The sequence below is a fragment of the Sturnira hondurensis genome, unplaced genomic scaffold (genome assembly GCF_014824575.4).
Source record: "Sturnira hondurensis isolate 20B ecotype Veracruz unplaced genomic scaffold, ASM1482457v3 Scaffold0000880, whole genome shotgun sequence".
NCBI classification, from domain to species: domain Eukaryota; kingdom Metazoa; phylum Chordata; class Mammalia; order Chiroptera; family Phyllostomidae; genus Sturnira; species Sturnira hondurensis.
This window is the reverse complement of record NW_028073511.1, coordinates 1125464-1139077: the sequence shown is the minus strand read 5'-3', so window position 1 is coordinate 1139077 and position 13614 is coordinate 1125464. Positions and strand designations below refer to the sequence as shown.

At 46.3% G+C, this 13614-nt stretch overlaps 1 protein-coding gene across 4 annotated transcripts in view; it reads right to left on the bottom strand.

Annotated features, from left to right (window-relative positions):
- DAAM2 (dishevelled associated activator of morphogenesis 2) overlaps nt 1-11033 on the bottom strand; it is a 111264-nt gene extending 100231 nt beyond the window's left edge. For 2 of the 4 annotated variants that reach the window (XM_037052076.1, XM_037052067.1), the window contains exon 1: nt 10912-11033. The gene's annotated coding sequence lies outside the window, so the exon portion shown is untranslated. Of the gene's footprint in view, nt 1-10222; nt 10505-10911 lie in introns of those variants that run through there. The other 2 variants (XM_037052104.1, XM_037052085.1) reach the window with 2 other exon arrangements.
- Nucleotides 11034-13614: the final 2581 nt, after the last annotated feature.

Here is a 13614-nt window from a genome sequence, read left to right as displayed (position 1 = left end):
ACCATGAGAATAAATGATCTACACAACAACAAGCAGAACAAACCAGACACAAACAAATACATACTATATGATTCCATTTATGTGAAGTTCAAGAATAGGCAAAACTAATCTACGGGTTAGGTTTCAAGTTCATGGGAGGGTAGTAGCCAGAGACACATGAGGGGCTTCTCTGGGCAGGGGAAGTAAGGGACTTTGGAATGTTCTGTTTCTTGATCCAGATGCTGGCTATACAGATGTGTTCAGTTAGTGAAAATCCATTGAACTATATACTTACAAACTGTGTATTTTTCTGAACCATGTCAAACTTCAATAAAAAGTTAAAATAAAATGTTAAATGGAAAACATATTTCTTTTGGTAGGGAGTTGAGCAGACTAAGTAGGCAGTAGCCACTTAGCAAAAAGCCATGAGATAGTTGATTTGATAAATGTTCATTTATCCCCACTCTGTGCCAGGAACTGTGCAGGATACTAGGGAAACAGAGCTAATGAGACTTAGTCCCTGCTCTCCATCATCATCTCCATCCTCTACTCCACCACCTTCATCATCATCACTACGATTCCTTAGTGCATACTAGGTGCCAGCCATGGTTTCAAGTGCTTTGTTCCCTTTTTATCAAGTTAGGTATCAACTGGATCTTCAAAACAACCCATTTTGCACATGAGGATACTAAGGCACAGAGACATGAAGCAACTCTTGCAAGGTCACCCAGCTAGCAATAAGGTGGAGCCAGACTCTGAACCTAGGGCCTGTGCTCTGAATCACAGTCTTATATTCAGAAACCGGGCTTGTTTCTCAGCTCCGTCAGGCCCAGCTTCCATTTAGGCAGCCACAGACTTCAATAGCATATCTCTGTTCAGGACAACGGTGATGGTAAATTACAACAATGTACCTTGGAAAGGCAGAGGAGGTTCCTAACTCTACCTCTGGGTAGCTGCCAGCCCAACTGATATTCAAAAGGAAAAGAAGGAAGCCCTGGCTGGTGTAGCTCAGTGGATTGAGCGCGGGCCTGTGAACCAAAGTATCTCGATTCGATTCCCAGTCAGGGCACATGCCTGGATTGCAGGCCAGGTCCCCAGTAGGGGACACACGAGAGGCAACCATACATTGATATTTCTCTCCTTCCCTTCCCCTCTAAAGATAAATAAATAAATAAATAAAAATTTAAAAAAAAAGAAGAGAAGGGTTAAAATGGCTTGGCCCTTCTACTCCCCACAGGCCACAGAAACCCTGAATTTGCTTCAAACTCACTTCAAAGCTGCCTCTGGCACTGTGGAAATATTGATGGGTCTCCCCGCTGACCTGGCATCACCCTTTTCTGGATACCTAGTCAGGGGACCTTGAGGCTAGGGGGCTGTGGCATCTGGGAGGAAGTAAGGGGGGATTGTTGAAACTGACCCCCGTGATTGTGGTCAACGCTGACTGCGAGTCTAGGTCCCCAAGTCTGGCACAATGAGCATCCATCATGGGCAAGCTTTGCTTTGGCACTTGGGGAAGGCTATCAGTGAACTTAATCCAAAGGGGGGAATGTTTCACTCACAGAGCCAAAGACAGCCCGTGCTTGGGGCAAATGAGTAAGAAACAAACACCCACAAAGACAAATCAGATCTGGCAGAGACTCATGCAGGAATGATGTGGATACCTGTGTGGGCAGGAAGGAAGCTCCTAGGGGTCCGGTATGGTCCTCTGAGACCACCCCCTTTATATTACAGATACACCACTAAGGTAGAAAGTCTCAAAGGTCGATTTGTCCAGTCTCCTGTCTCTAGGATGACAACAAAGCCACCTGGTTGTGCTTCTACCCAGAAATGCACACACCCTCTGCCTAGCATGAGGAGTGGGGACAGGGGCAGGGGCACATGCAAATTTGTTAATAATCAAAACATGCGCTCAGTCTGCCCACTTATGACACAACCCTCTTTGTACAGAAATCCATTGGGTCTCACCTAGAATAAGCAAAATAGAGCACAAGAAAAAAGGTACACTTTTACATATTTTAACAGGGCCATCAACAAGGGACACCTCCAAAACAACCTCATATAAAATAGCACAATGTCTGGAGCAGGCAGGGGGTTAGGAAGGGCTCTTGGAATCCACCACCCGGGGGAGAGGGGACGGTGGGAGGCAGCACTGGGTAGAAGGAGAAGTGCAGTTGCGTTCAGTTCAGTCTCAGTGATGGCCTCTGCCAACTCCATGGGGAGGCCTGAAACTGGGAGGCCCTTTAGAATGTTCCCATATGGGGACCAATGGGCCAGGCCTTCACCACTCTCACCCATCACTGGGTGTAGGTGACCCAGGAGGGGAGTGTGGAGGGAGGAGTGACTATGGGCAAGGCAACTCCTGAGCTGAGGCAATTCCAGAGAGGGCTGCCCACTGCCAGCACTGCCTGAACAGGGGTCCGGGTGGCACAGCCCAGTGTCCACTATGCAAAATCTGGATTCCTAGGCAATCAGAGCGTAGAGTCCACACACCTGCCCATGATACCATACTGCCCGACTTGGTCCCCCAGAACTGTTCTCTAACAGAATGCATAGTCTCTGACGTTTCTTGCTGCATTCCCTGCTTTGTCAGTGACACAGAAACCCAAGGAGGGAAAGCGAAATCTGATGAGAGGGAGAGGAGCCATAGGACCTGATGGTCAGTAGCTTCCCTAAGGGAGAAATGAGGACCACAAACAACATGTAGTCACACCCCATGGTGGTCAGCAGGCCTGGTACACCACTCACTCAGCCTGAGTGACAAAGCAAAACCTCCCCAGGCGATGGATGCTTGGTACGTCAGACTCAGGGACTCAAGCTGGTGATCAGCCAGGATGAAACCACATTTAATATCTGATGGAAGATGGAAAAATAAACATCCCTGCCAGAATGGCATGATCTCATATATATACAGCTGTGTGTAGGTACAAAGAAATCAGAACAAAAGAGACTGATCCATTGTAGGGATGACCCTGACATATGGTCAAGGGGAAGAAAAGTGTGTACAGTTAGATTCAATTTCAGCGAAAAACAAACACAAACAAGATCCTGCTCTACCTGCACCCACACATGTAGGTATTTGTATGAACAAAGGAAAAGATATGGAAGAAAATCATTTTAGGTTAGTTACATTAATTACCAGGGTGTGGATGGGAATAGAGATGTTTTCATTTTCAACTTGTTCTTTTTTTGTATCTCTGAACAATATTGATTCACATGTTTAAACAAGGAAAAATTACTTTCTTAATTTGGAAAAATCTAATAAAGAATACATATTATTGAATGATTGGCATAGCACCTAATACATAATGGAGACATATATAAACATACTATTTTATTCTCTCCAGATAACTCCCCTCTTAGGAGTCAGTTCCTAATTGCCCCTTTAGGGTTGAACAAAAGGTATATTGAATTGCCCTAGTTGGTGTGGCTCAGTTGGCTGAAGTGCCATCCTGTGTATCGAAAGGTTGCAGATTTGATGCCCCGTCAGGGCACATGCCTGGATTGCAGGTTTGGTCGCCAGGCAGCAGAGGCAACCCACTGATGTCTCTCTCCTTTGATGCTTCCTTTCCTTTCTCTTTCTCTCTCCCTTCCCCCCTCTCTAAAATGAATAAGCATGGCCTTGGGTGAGAGTTAAAAAAAAGGGGGGTGGGGAGGAATATGTAATTGAAGGCCAACATTTTTCTGTACCTCCACCCTTAGAAGAGACTTCATTTTACTATTATTCTACACACAATATATATCTGCCACCAAAAAAATCCGCCACTAAAATTTAGAAAAAGTACGCAATCTATTCTGTAGTCAAATGGCATTGCTGTGAATTACAGGCTATTTGCTATTATCCATGATCATGCTTCTCCCTATCACTGTGCTAATGAAAGAGGACCATAGCAAGCTAACTCCCCATTATCCTGACACATATACACGAAAGCCCAGAGAGGCCAGAACCCAACTTTTAGCACATCGGCTGCCAAAGACTTGGTTTTAAGCATCTTCCATCCTTCTTTGTCCCTGACGGCACCCTACGAGGGTTGTCCTAGAGGGAAGGAGCCACCATAGAGTGGACGGTTAAGGACTCAAAGGGCCCACATATGTCTTTAAACTGGGTAGCTATTCTGGATCTGGTTGGCTATGGGAATTCTCTCTTGCAATCCCATCAGCACCTGGGCAAGTACTACTCTTCTCTGGAGAGTTAACTCAGGTAGCATTGCATTGAATCAGAGGTTAACTGACACTACTTGGCTATCAGGTGTGGGCTCAACAATGTAATTTGACTTTTATGAGCTCCAAACATGTAGAAAACAAGGTGGAAACTGTAATGCACTGTGTTGAGTGTTATGACAGAGCTGTGTGTCAGGTTCATGGGAGTGACAAGAAAAGAGTGACTGGGGGAGAGGGGGGCTTGCAAAGGGAGTTTGAGAGAGAAGGGGATATCTGAGTAAGCCTGTCAGAATTAGTAGACCAGGAAGATAAAGGTCAAGAGGGGTCTCTCAGGTAGAAAGAACTGTGAACAAGGGTATAGAGGGGCAGTATGCTTGTGACTAGATTCATTATAATAAAATCTAAGCTAACCCATGAGGGGTGACAGGATTGCCGGCTGGCACAGCAATGAGCTGTACAGGAGAAGCTCATTCACACATCGGGGGCCTGATCTATGTTGTCCTGGAGGACACCCTTCACCTCAGAAGCCTCACATGGGTTTTTCTTCATCACACCAGCTTACAGACTGATTATTTCCCCCCTTATTCTGTCCATGACACAGGATTTAGATTTTGACTTCAATCTAGTTTGTTTTTGCTCTGCTTGGTTAACTGCAAGTAACCGCAGCAACAACCACGATAATAAGAGCTAACAGTTGCTGAGTGATTGCTCTCGGTCAAGGGCTGCCAATTCTCACCACCACCCTCAGAGGGAGATATGATCACTATCATCCCTATTTTCAGATGAGGAAACCCAGACTCAGAGAGGTGAAATAATATGCAAAGTCTTACACTAGGTAAGTGGCAGAGCCAGGATTCAAACACAGGTTCGTGGAATTCCAGAACCCATACGCTTGACCACTGTGCTATAGTGACTCTTGCCAAGGTATACTTGTTCCATTCCTGCCTGACATCTAGGACAGAAGCCACCAAACTTTTTCTGTTAAAGGGCCGGACAATAAATATTTTGAGCACTGTGAACTATACAGTCCCTATTACAACATTCAACCCGGTGCTGTTAGCACGAAAGCAGCCGTTGGCAACACAAACAAATGACATGGCTGTGTTCCAATAAAACTTTATTTATACAGCAAGGTGACAGATTGGATTTGACTTTTAAGATTGTTGGCTCCTAATCTATAGCAATGTGTCTTTTCACTCATTCAGCCAGTGTTTATTGAGTATCTACCTTGTGCCTGACACTATTCTAGGTTCTGAGAATACAGGAAGAACTATGCAAGTCCCTACCCCTACGGAGGTTACTTAAATCCTAGCAAAGTCCTGCCTATTTGTCCTACCTATACCTGATACCCTGAGTCCTAACCTTGGTATAGTATTCTTCACTCTTCCCTCGGACCCATGGCTCTCAACTTAGACTCAGGATCACCTGGGAGCTTGTAGAATTCTCAGTGCCTGGACTCTACTTCCCAGAGATCCTAATTTCATTGGTCTGGGGGGAGCCCAGGTACTGACACTTTTATAAGCTCCCCAGCTGATCCCAACGTGCAGCCAGGGTTGCAGCCCACTGCTAGGATCCACCTCCACTTCCTGTTACTTCCACTTCACCTACTTTGTAAACTAGTGTAAGTCTTTTAGCCCACAGAGTAAAAACCCAAAAATGTGAATAACACCATCTCATAAGGTTGTTAAGATGATGAAGTGAGGGCATGTGCTTTTCAAACTGTAGCATGTTATACACATGTAAGGTGTTGTTGTCATTCTGCCATTGTTATTGGGTTTTAATGTTAGGTACTAACTCAGTGATTTCTCTTCCAGTTTTGACTCTGACTCTTTGAGCCATGGCAGTGTTTGGGACTTCTAAAACAAGCTGAATGGAGACAGCTCACTAAGAGCCCAGGTTCGTTGATGAGTGAGCTGGTGGCCTTTCCTTTATTCCATAGGGTGTCACATGGGGCTTCATGGGCATGGGGAGTGCTCATCTGTGCCCCAGTTCTGTATGAAAGGTCTCCATTTCCAGACTGAGGTAACTGACCTTTGAGCACTGATGTTAAGCCTTGAATAAGCAGTTTGTTTACTTTCACGCATGGACAAATATCCAAACACATGTCCTTTCATGAGCTTAGCTCTAGAGAGAGAAAAAGGCATGAACATTTTTCTGAGCACCAAGCAGTTTGCTAGGTCTTTCTCGTGTATTATCTCATTTCATCTTCAAAACAACCCTAAGATGTGAGAATAGTTATTGTGCTCATTTAGCAGATGAAGAATCAGAGAGGTTGAACAGCTTGTGACTGCCTGGTGCCAGAACTCACACCTGGGTCTACCTGGTTCTGAAGCTTTCTCCATGGAACCAGAAGGCATCCTACACATCATTCAGTGCCACTCTGGCCAGAGGTAAATTGCCTAAACTTTAATTTCCCCGGGTTTCTTCTTTTCTTTTCTTTTTCCTTTTTTGGAGGGGTGTCCCCAGGAAGAATCCCACAACACCTGCTAATACCTACAGTCTGAAAAGCTTTGCACAGCACAAGCATGAAACACATGTCCAAAAACATTTCCTCCCTAAACAGCATCTTGGTGCAGTTTTAAAATCTCATAATGAAACAACAACAACCAAAAAAACCCCAAAAATGTGAGGAGAGAGGTGGAGAAATAGATATTGCCAGGGTTGAGGAATTCACTGACCCCCAATCTGGGCCATCTCAAGAGATGTTGGCCAGTGGCTGAGCCTCTTAAAAGCTGAAAAGTCATCCCAGGCCATCGTTAAAGAGAGCGCTTGAGCAAAACAGAAACAAATGTGATCCTTAAAGTTTTAACTGTCAACTTGAAGGATAACTTAGAAGCTCTGAGATGGGCCAAGAGAACCTGCAGCTGCTTTCTCCCGCATCAGAGGCTCTGTCCGTTTTGGGACTAGCCACTCGCCTGGCCCATGCCCACCAGGGAAGCTTACACCTGCCTAAAGCTTCCATTCTTTACAACCCATCAGAGTCTCCCCTTACTCTGACCTTGGCTCCTGGAGATGCAGTTTGTCTAACAAACGTGACCTCGGGCTTAATCTTCAAGACTCAACTGGTCCTTCCATCTCATTTTCTTAAATTATTTTTTTCTTTTTGCTGCCCTGATTGCGTTTTCTGCTATCTTGTCTTCTAAATCACTGATTCCATCTTCTGCTTCCTCTAATCTGCTGCTGATTTATTTGGAAAGAACATTTTGTAAAGTATATCATTATCTAACCACTGTGCTGTACATATGAAACGAATACAAAATAATATTGACGGTAAACTTTAATTCAAAATAAAATTTAAAAACCAAAAAGAAAAAGGTTGAAAGTAAAAAAAAAACAACAAAAATGGTTCTTGATCTTGCTGCCCCACCTCCACCTTGCCACCTGCCCCACCCCCACCATGCATGAATGACCTGCCCTGCTGCCCTGCCACCTCTGGAGAGAGCTCACACAGGAGTTGGTTCCAGGACAGATACCCAGGATGCCTGGTGCCTTCTCCCACCCTTCAGGGTAATGGGTCAGGCATGCTCATGGATAATTCCTATCAGCCACCCTTTCCAGAAAGAACAAGTAAAGGTGTGACCTGAGCCCACTCCACTGCCTTCAATAATGGAAAACTTGCAGCCAGATTTGGGTGGGAGGTCCTTTCTAAACAAGACAGGCTCGATGGCTGAAAACTGTAAAATGAAATTATGATAGCCCCTTTATTAAAGGTCTACAACATTGCTAACTCTGTTTTTGTTCTTTTGCATAAATATCATTTTTGTAATAACCTTGTGTGGTAAATATTATCCTCAGTATGGTTTCACAGATGAGGATGCTGAAGCTCACAGGAATAAGTAAGGTCTCCCGGGTGACTAATCCTCTCCCAGGCAGTGCTCAGAAGCCTGCGTTCTATCCTTGCACCAGGCTACGTTTGTAGTCCAGACCTGAAGGGCACAAGATCCTTGAACACACACACTCTGGCCACGGAGATCCAAAAATCCGTCTGCTATCAAAGCCAAATACAAAGTCCAAGTTGTTCTTCTTCCAGGTGTGTTTGCCCTTTGGACCTTCAGGAGAGCATGAGAATGAATGCATCCTAAGTATTCTCATCTCAGAGAGGATTGAAGAGCTGGCCAGATCTTGAGCTAATAGAAGGGACACTGAGAAGGCTTCACTATCAGCCCAAGTGTCGATGGTCTAGGAATTTGTCCAGGTCTCGAGTTGGTGGAATGTCTCCCAGAGCAAGCCCAGAGGGGTCAGGATTCTACTGACCATCTGAAGAAACCCACAAGACAAAAGACTAAAAGCCCAGGTCTCTCCCTGAGGAGTCCTGGGCTGGGACAAGGGTGTTTCTGGGCCTTGGGGCCCTCTGTCCTTGGATGTTCAGCGTTCTGTTTGTAAATAGTGGGAATGAGTAGGAACATTCCAATGGTCCTTCCATTGGCTCCTCATTGGTAATCTTTGCACCCTCCTGACTACGGGCACTTAGGCTTGCCCTCTCCACCCTGGGCCCAGTACTCTTCAGTGAGGGGGAGACTTTAACTTGTTTAGTGTCCAAATCATTGGGGGCAAGAGGTTGGGAAGAAAGACTGAGGAGAAAGCAAGTTCTCACAGAAAGCTGTAGTCTCAACCTCACCCACACTTCCCCAAAGAAAAAACATTCACAGGCCTTCATACTGGTTCTGCCCTCACATCCTCCCCCTTTCCTGAATGCCTGACTCTCTTCTCCGTTCTAGGGCCCAGAGGAAGTTTCTCTCCTCTTTTCAACCTGAGGGGGGCACGAGTATTCCCTCAGCATCACAGGAGCTAGAGGAAAAGCTCTGAAAACGTGGCTAGTAGTTATGCACCAGAGCATGCAACTTACCAGGCGGCAAGACATAACAGCACAGTTGGTTCCTTGGTTTTTATTTCGTTTTGTTTTTAAGGAAGGAATGCAGCTCCCAGCACAGATGTGAAACGGGCTGTTTATGTATCCATGCCCGAAGGCCACCGCCATCGCCACAAAGTCACAAATGTGTAAGCATGTGCTTGCATGTTCATCTCACAGGAACCCCGCTACCCCATTTACACACTATTTTACACTGCCCTCAGAGTGACTTATTTCCTTCTTCATCACACTTAGGTTGAAGATGTACTCCTTAGATTAAACAAGTCTATTTTTGACATTGCTGTCTGCTCAGTCTATTATAGTGTTTCCCTAGGGGTCAATTTGTATAATTTCTAAAATCCTCCCCAAATCTCCAACTTCCTGTGGGTCCAAATTTCCTCTCTGTCCCTTCATTCTCTCATTTTTCTAGGGCACAGGGAGAGTCCAGTAATGTTCCTCCCATCCAAACATTGTAGGTTGGCTCTATTGCAAAATATAAAACCAGAGACTGGGCTAGGGCAAAGCTGAAAGGGCTCTCTTTGTGGTCACTGGTTTGTTGAACCCGGCTATTGACATGCAGCGCCATGCATTGGGCAATCCAGGGCTGCTGGGTCCACAGAGCCCGCACCCCCTCTCCTCCCACTCTCAGGAGAACACAGTTGCCCCTCTTCGTCCTAGGGAAAATCCATTTCCTCCATCAACCGGCTTTTCAGAGAAATCCAAGAAACTGACACCAAACTCAGATGGGGCAGGGGTGGGGGTTGGGGGCACAAAACTTGAAACTGTAAACTTTTCAAAGATGGGAAGTTGCTTTCATTCCCAAGTCGGCTTCAAGGAAAACCTCCAAGGCCTCTTTCCTAGAGAGGCGTGATTTTCCTTCCCACCTTCCCAGGAACTTTGCAAATCCTCCACAAAACTGTGCAAAAGTGGCCAGAGCAGAGAGCGAAGAGTTAAATCAAGCCCAGACCTCAGCAATCTGTGTTCAATTTTGATAAAAATCTCTCTCCCTCTCCCCCACCACCCCCCTTCCTCCACGCCACAGCTCAGACATGTCTCTTTATGTTATGAGCTTGCATCTTGTTTGGGGCACCGCGGTGCTTCCAGAGAATCCGGCATGTCCCCCGCCGTGGGCACATGTGGCAGACACATTCATCCCACTCCTGGGGCAGGACTGGACACAGGGCCCCAATGTCCCCACCACCACCATTCCTCCTCTTCCCATCTTCCTTAGGTTACCTGCCTCCTGACCAGATCCCTCCTTCCCAGTTAAGTCAAAGTCCCATGGCCTGGTGATGTCAGGGCCAAGGCAGGAGGTGCCGCAGCAGCCACAGGTGCTAAGGTATCCAGAGTCAGGACTCCTTTCCTGAGATGCTCCTTTCTTTGCTCCAAGTCCCACTGCCCACTGCTGCTGAGAGCAAGAACCTCGGCTTCCCCTCCCCTGCCTGCTGGCCAAGGGCCAGGCTTGCAAGTGGGAGCTGGGCTTGTGAAGAGTTAAATCATCCGCATGAAGGCACAAACTGAACCAGGACAAGACACCACCAAAAAAGTTGTCAGTGTGGGGGGTACTGGCTATGTTTGTCCACTTGTGACAACAAGGAATCAGATTTCAAAGCCACGAAAAAACATTTTTTAAAGTTTTCCAAAGACATTTCCTGTGTCCAGATGTGCTCATACCGACAGACACTACACACACACGCACAGAGGCGCACGCAGGCCCTGGGAGCCCACTCAGGGACCCGCGGCTCTGCAAACACTTTGGAGAAACAAAACAGGCAGCCTGTGGAGCCTTTGCCTTTCCGATCCGCTTTTAACACAGTAGATAAAGTAGGGGGAGAAAAGTGGAGAGTGCTAGCAGAAAGCTCCCTCAGCCCGAACCCCAGCCCACCGACAGACGCGAAACCAACAGGCCAGGCGGCCCCACTTACTCCGAGGCCCCCATGGCGGGCGCCGCTCCCTGCTACCCGAACCTGGCCGCGCGCTCGCGGCCGCGCTCCGCTTCTCTGGCCGGACTCCGCTGCATTCAGAGAAACCACCGCCGCCGCCCCTCCCGGCCGGCCTCGCTCCCCCGCCCGCCCAGCTCTGACGTCAGGCGTCTTGGAGCGGGATATTTATGGCCAGGATACTCTGAATTTTCCCTAGGTAGAGTTCTGATTGCAGTTCCTTGGGATTTGTAATTTTCACACTTTCAGACAGAAAGGAGGGGAGGGAGGAAGGGAGAGGGCAGCCGGCAGGGGCGAGGCAGACAATGAGGGTAGCTGTTTCCCACTTTGGCAAGGAGCCTTCTCAGGGCTCCCTCTGTTTTGGAAACATGTAAAGGTCAAGGAGGCAACGGCGGCGACCTGCCAGTAGGTTTCTCCTCGCTCCTCATGTGGACATCAGGCGCAAAGACTTGGTATGAGCCGGCGGCGGGTTCAGGTGTGTGGGGAGTGCCCTCTCCATCCTCAAAGGGTCCCGTTGTAGGACAGTAAGTTCCACGAAGGTGCTAGGGCAAGAGAGGAGATAAATCAGGCAGAACCGAACAGCTAATTAGAAGCCCTAGTCCACACCCTAACAACTTTTCCATTTCTTCTTTGGGAGTGTGTATGTTTAAAAAAAGTTTATTTTTATAAAATTATGTTCCACACTCCCTGCCTCTGTATAGCTTTTCCAACTCAGTGCCAGTCAATTCATCTTACTTCACTGCTTATATACAGAGTTTGAACCATTTACAATAGCTCTTATTCATACTTTTAAGGATTGCTTTTAATTTTTTTCTAAAATGTTATTGTGATCTATCTTCTGGACTGGACTGGAAATTGCCTTCGTCAAGAGCAACTGTCTGCCCCGTGGTTGGCACCATCCTCAGGGTGAGTGTTTTATGTTCTATTTTCCTTACAACCCCAGGAGTGTGCGTGAGCAGCTGGCACCCACACTGGGCCATGACCCATGGAGAGTTTCATGGGTGTTCAGGTATGGATTCTTGATGGGATGTTTTGTTTCTCTATCGAGATGAAGCATCTTAGGGAAACAGCTTGGTTTAAGAGCCCCCCTCCCAGAGTAGAGAAAAAGAGGATGTAAATGCTTTGTCCTTTACGGTTCCCAAGAATTGGAGAATGAATATAAAAAGGACACACATGAGATGCAAATTGCTTGTACAGTTAAATAACATAAGTGTGTAGGTATTCAACTCTCCATTGGTAGAAGGAGCCCAGATAACCGCAAATCATCACTAAGCCATCACAACTCTAGTGAACTTGCCGTTAGCCCAGATTGGGTGGGGGGTGCTTAACCACAGTTACAGTGCAGCAGGGACTCAAGGACCTGGCATGTGTTTACCCCTTTGGCAGCAGCTGGTTGGGGCTGATTGCCAGAAGGGGCCAAGTCTTGGGGACTGGACCTCTTATGGGGGACAGCCAAGATGTTTTGATCCAAGTCACAGAGGGCCCAGAGCCCTGCTTTTTGGTCACTGTCAGGTTGCCCTTGTGAGCTTTATACCCATTGCTGCATCTTTCCCCTTCCTCATATCAGAGTTCAGTTGGCGAAGTAAGTTCTGCTATGTGTAGACATTGCAAATTGGCTTCCGAAAGCCGTCTCCCTTGCCTTCCTCAAGTAAAAAATTCAAGTCTACAATATTTACTGTCCCACACTCCCTTGTAACTGGGGATAGCTACAACACCCAGTTCTGGCCAGACAAGGTTATGGTGCAAAAGGCAGGAATCAGCTGCCACAAAAGTCTTGAAGAAAAAGTCCGATTTAGATGGTGTCCCCTTCAACACCTTGACATTCCTTATTCATTTTTCCTCCATTTCTTCTCTCTTAGAACATGGATATAATGCTTGGAGATTCAGCAGAGATCTTGCAGCCTTAAGAACAAAAGCCACTCACTTAAGGATGGTAGAACAGGAAGGTAGAGAAAGCTGAGGTGATGCCATGGCTGGTGTGGCTCAGTGGATGGAACAGCAGCCTGCAAACCAAAGGGTCATGGGTTCAATTCCAAGTCAGGGCACATGCCTGGGTGGTAGGCCAGATCCCCAGTAGAGGGCACGCAAGAAACCACATCTTGATGTTTCTCTCCCTCTCTTTCTCCTTCTCTTCCCCTCTCTCTAAAAATAAATAAGTAATCTTTTTATAAAAGAAAGTAAAAGCTGAGATCCTAGGTGACATCTGTTAATGGCTGTACTTTCCTGTGACTTCTTGTTAAGTGAGAAAAATAAACTCCTATGTGTTTTAGTTATTATAGTTGAGTCTTCTGTTGTTTACAGCCAAATACAATCTTACCTGATACACTTCCATCAATTCACCAAAATATAAATTGGGGATAATTCCTGAGCTTTAGCTTACAGGTGTGTTGCAATGATATTTTGTATACCTTGCATGGGCATAATTCTTCATAGTAGTTGACGATTATTCACATATGTCTTCTCTGAACCTCACAACTTTGGGAGAATTACATATGCCAGATCTGATCAATGTTCTGCTCCAGATCACAGAGGACCCTAACCTACTTCCTCTGATTTCAAACTTGTATATTTTCTTCAACATCTTTAGTAACACAGCAAAAAAAAAAAAAAAAAAGGACAATGAAGAACACTTATTCCCCTAAATTGGCATGAATTCTACTTAACTAACCAAGATGAAGCAGATTGCAA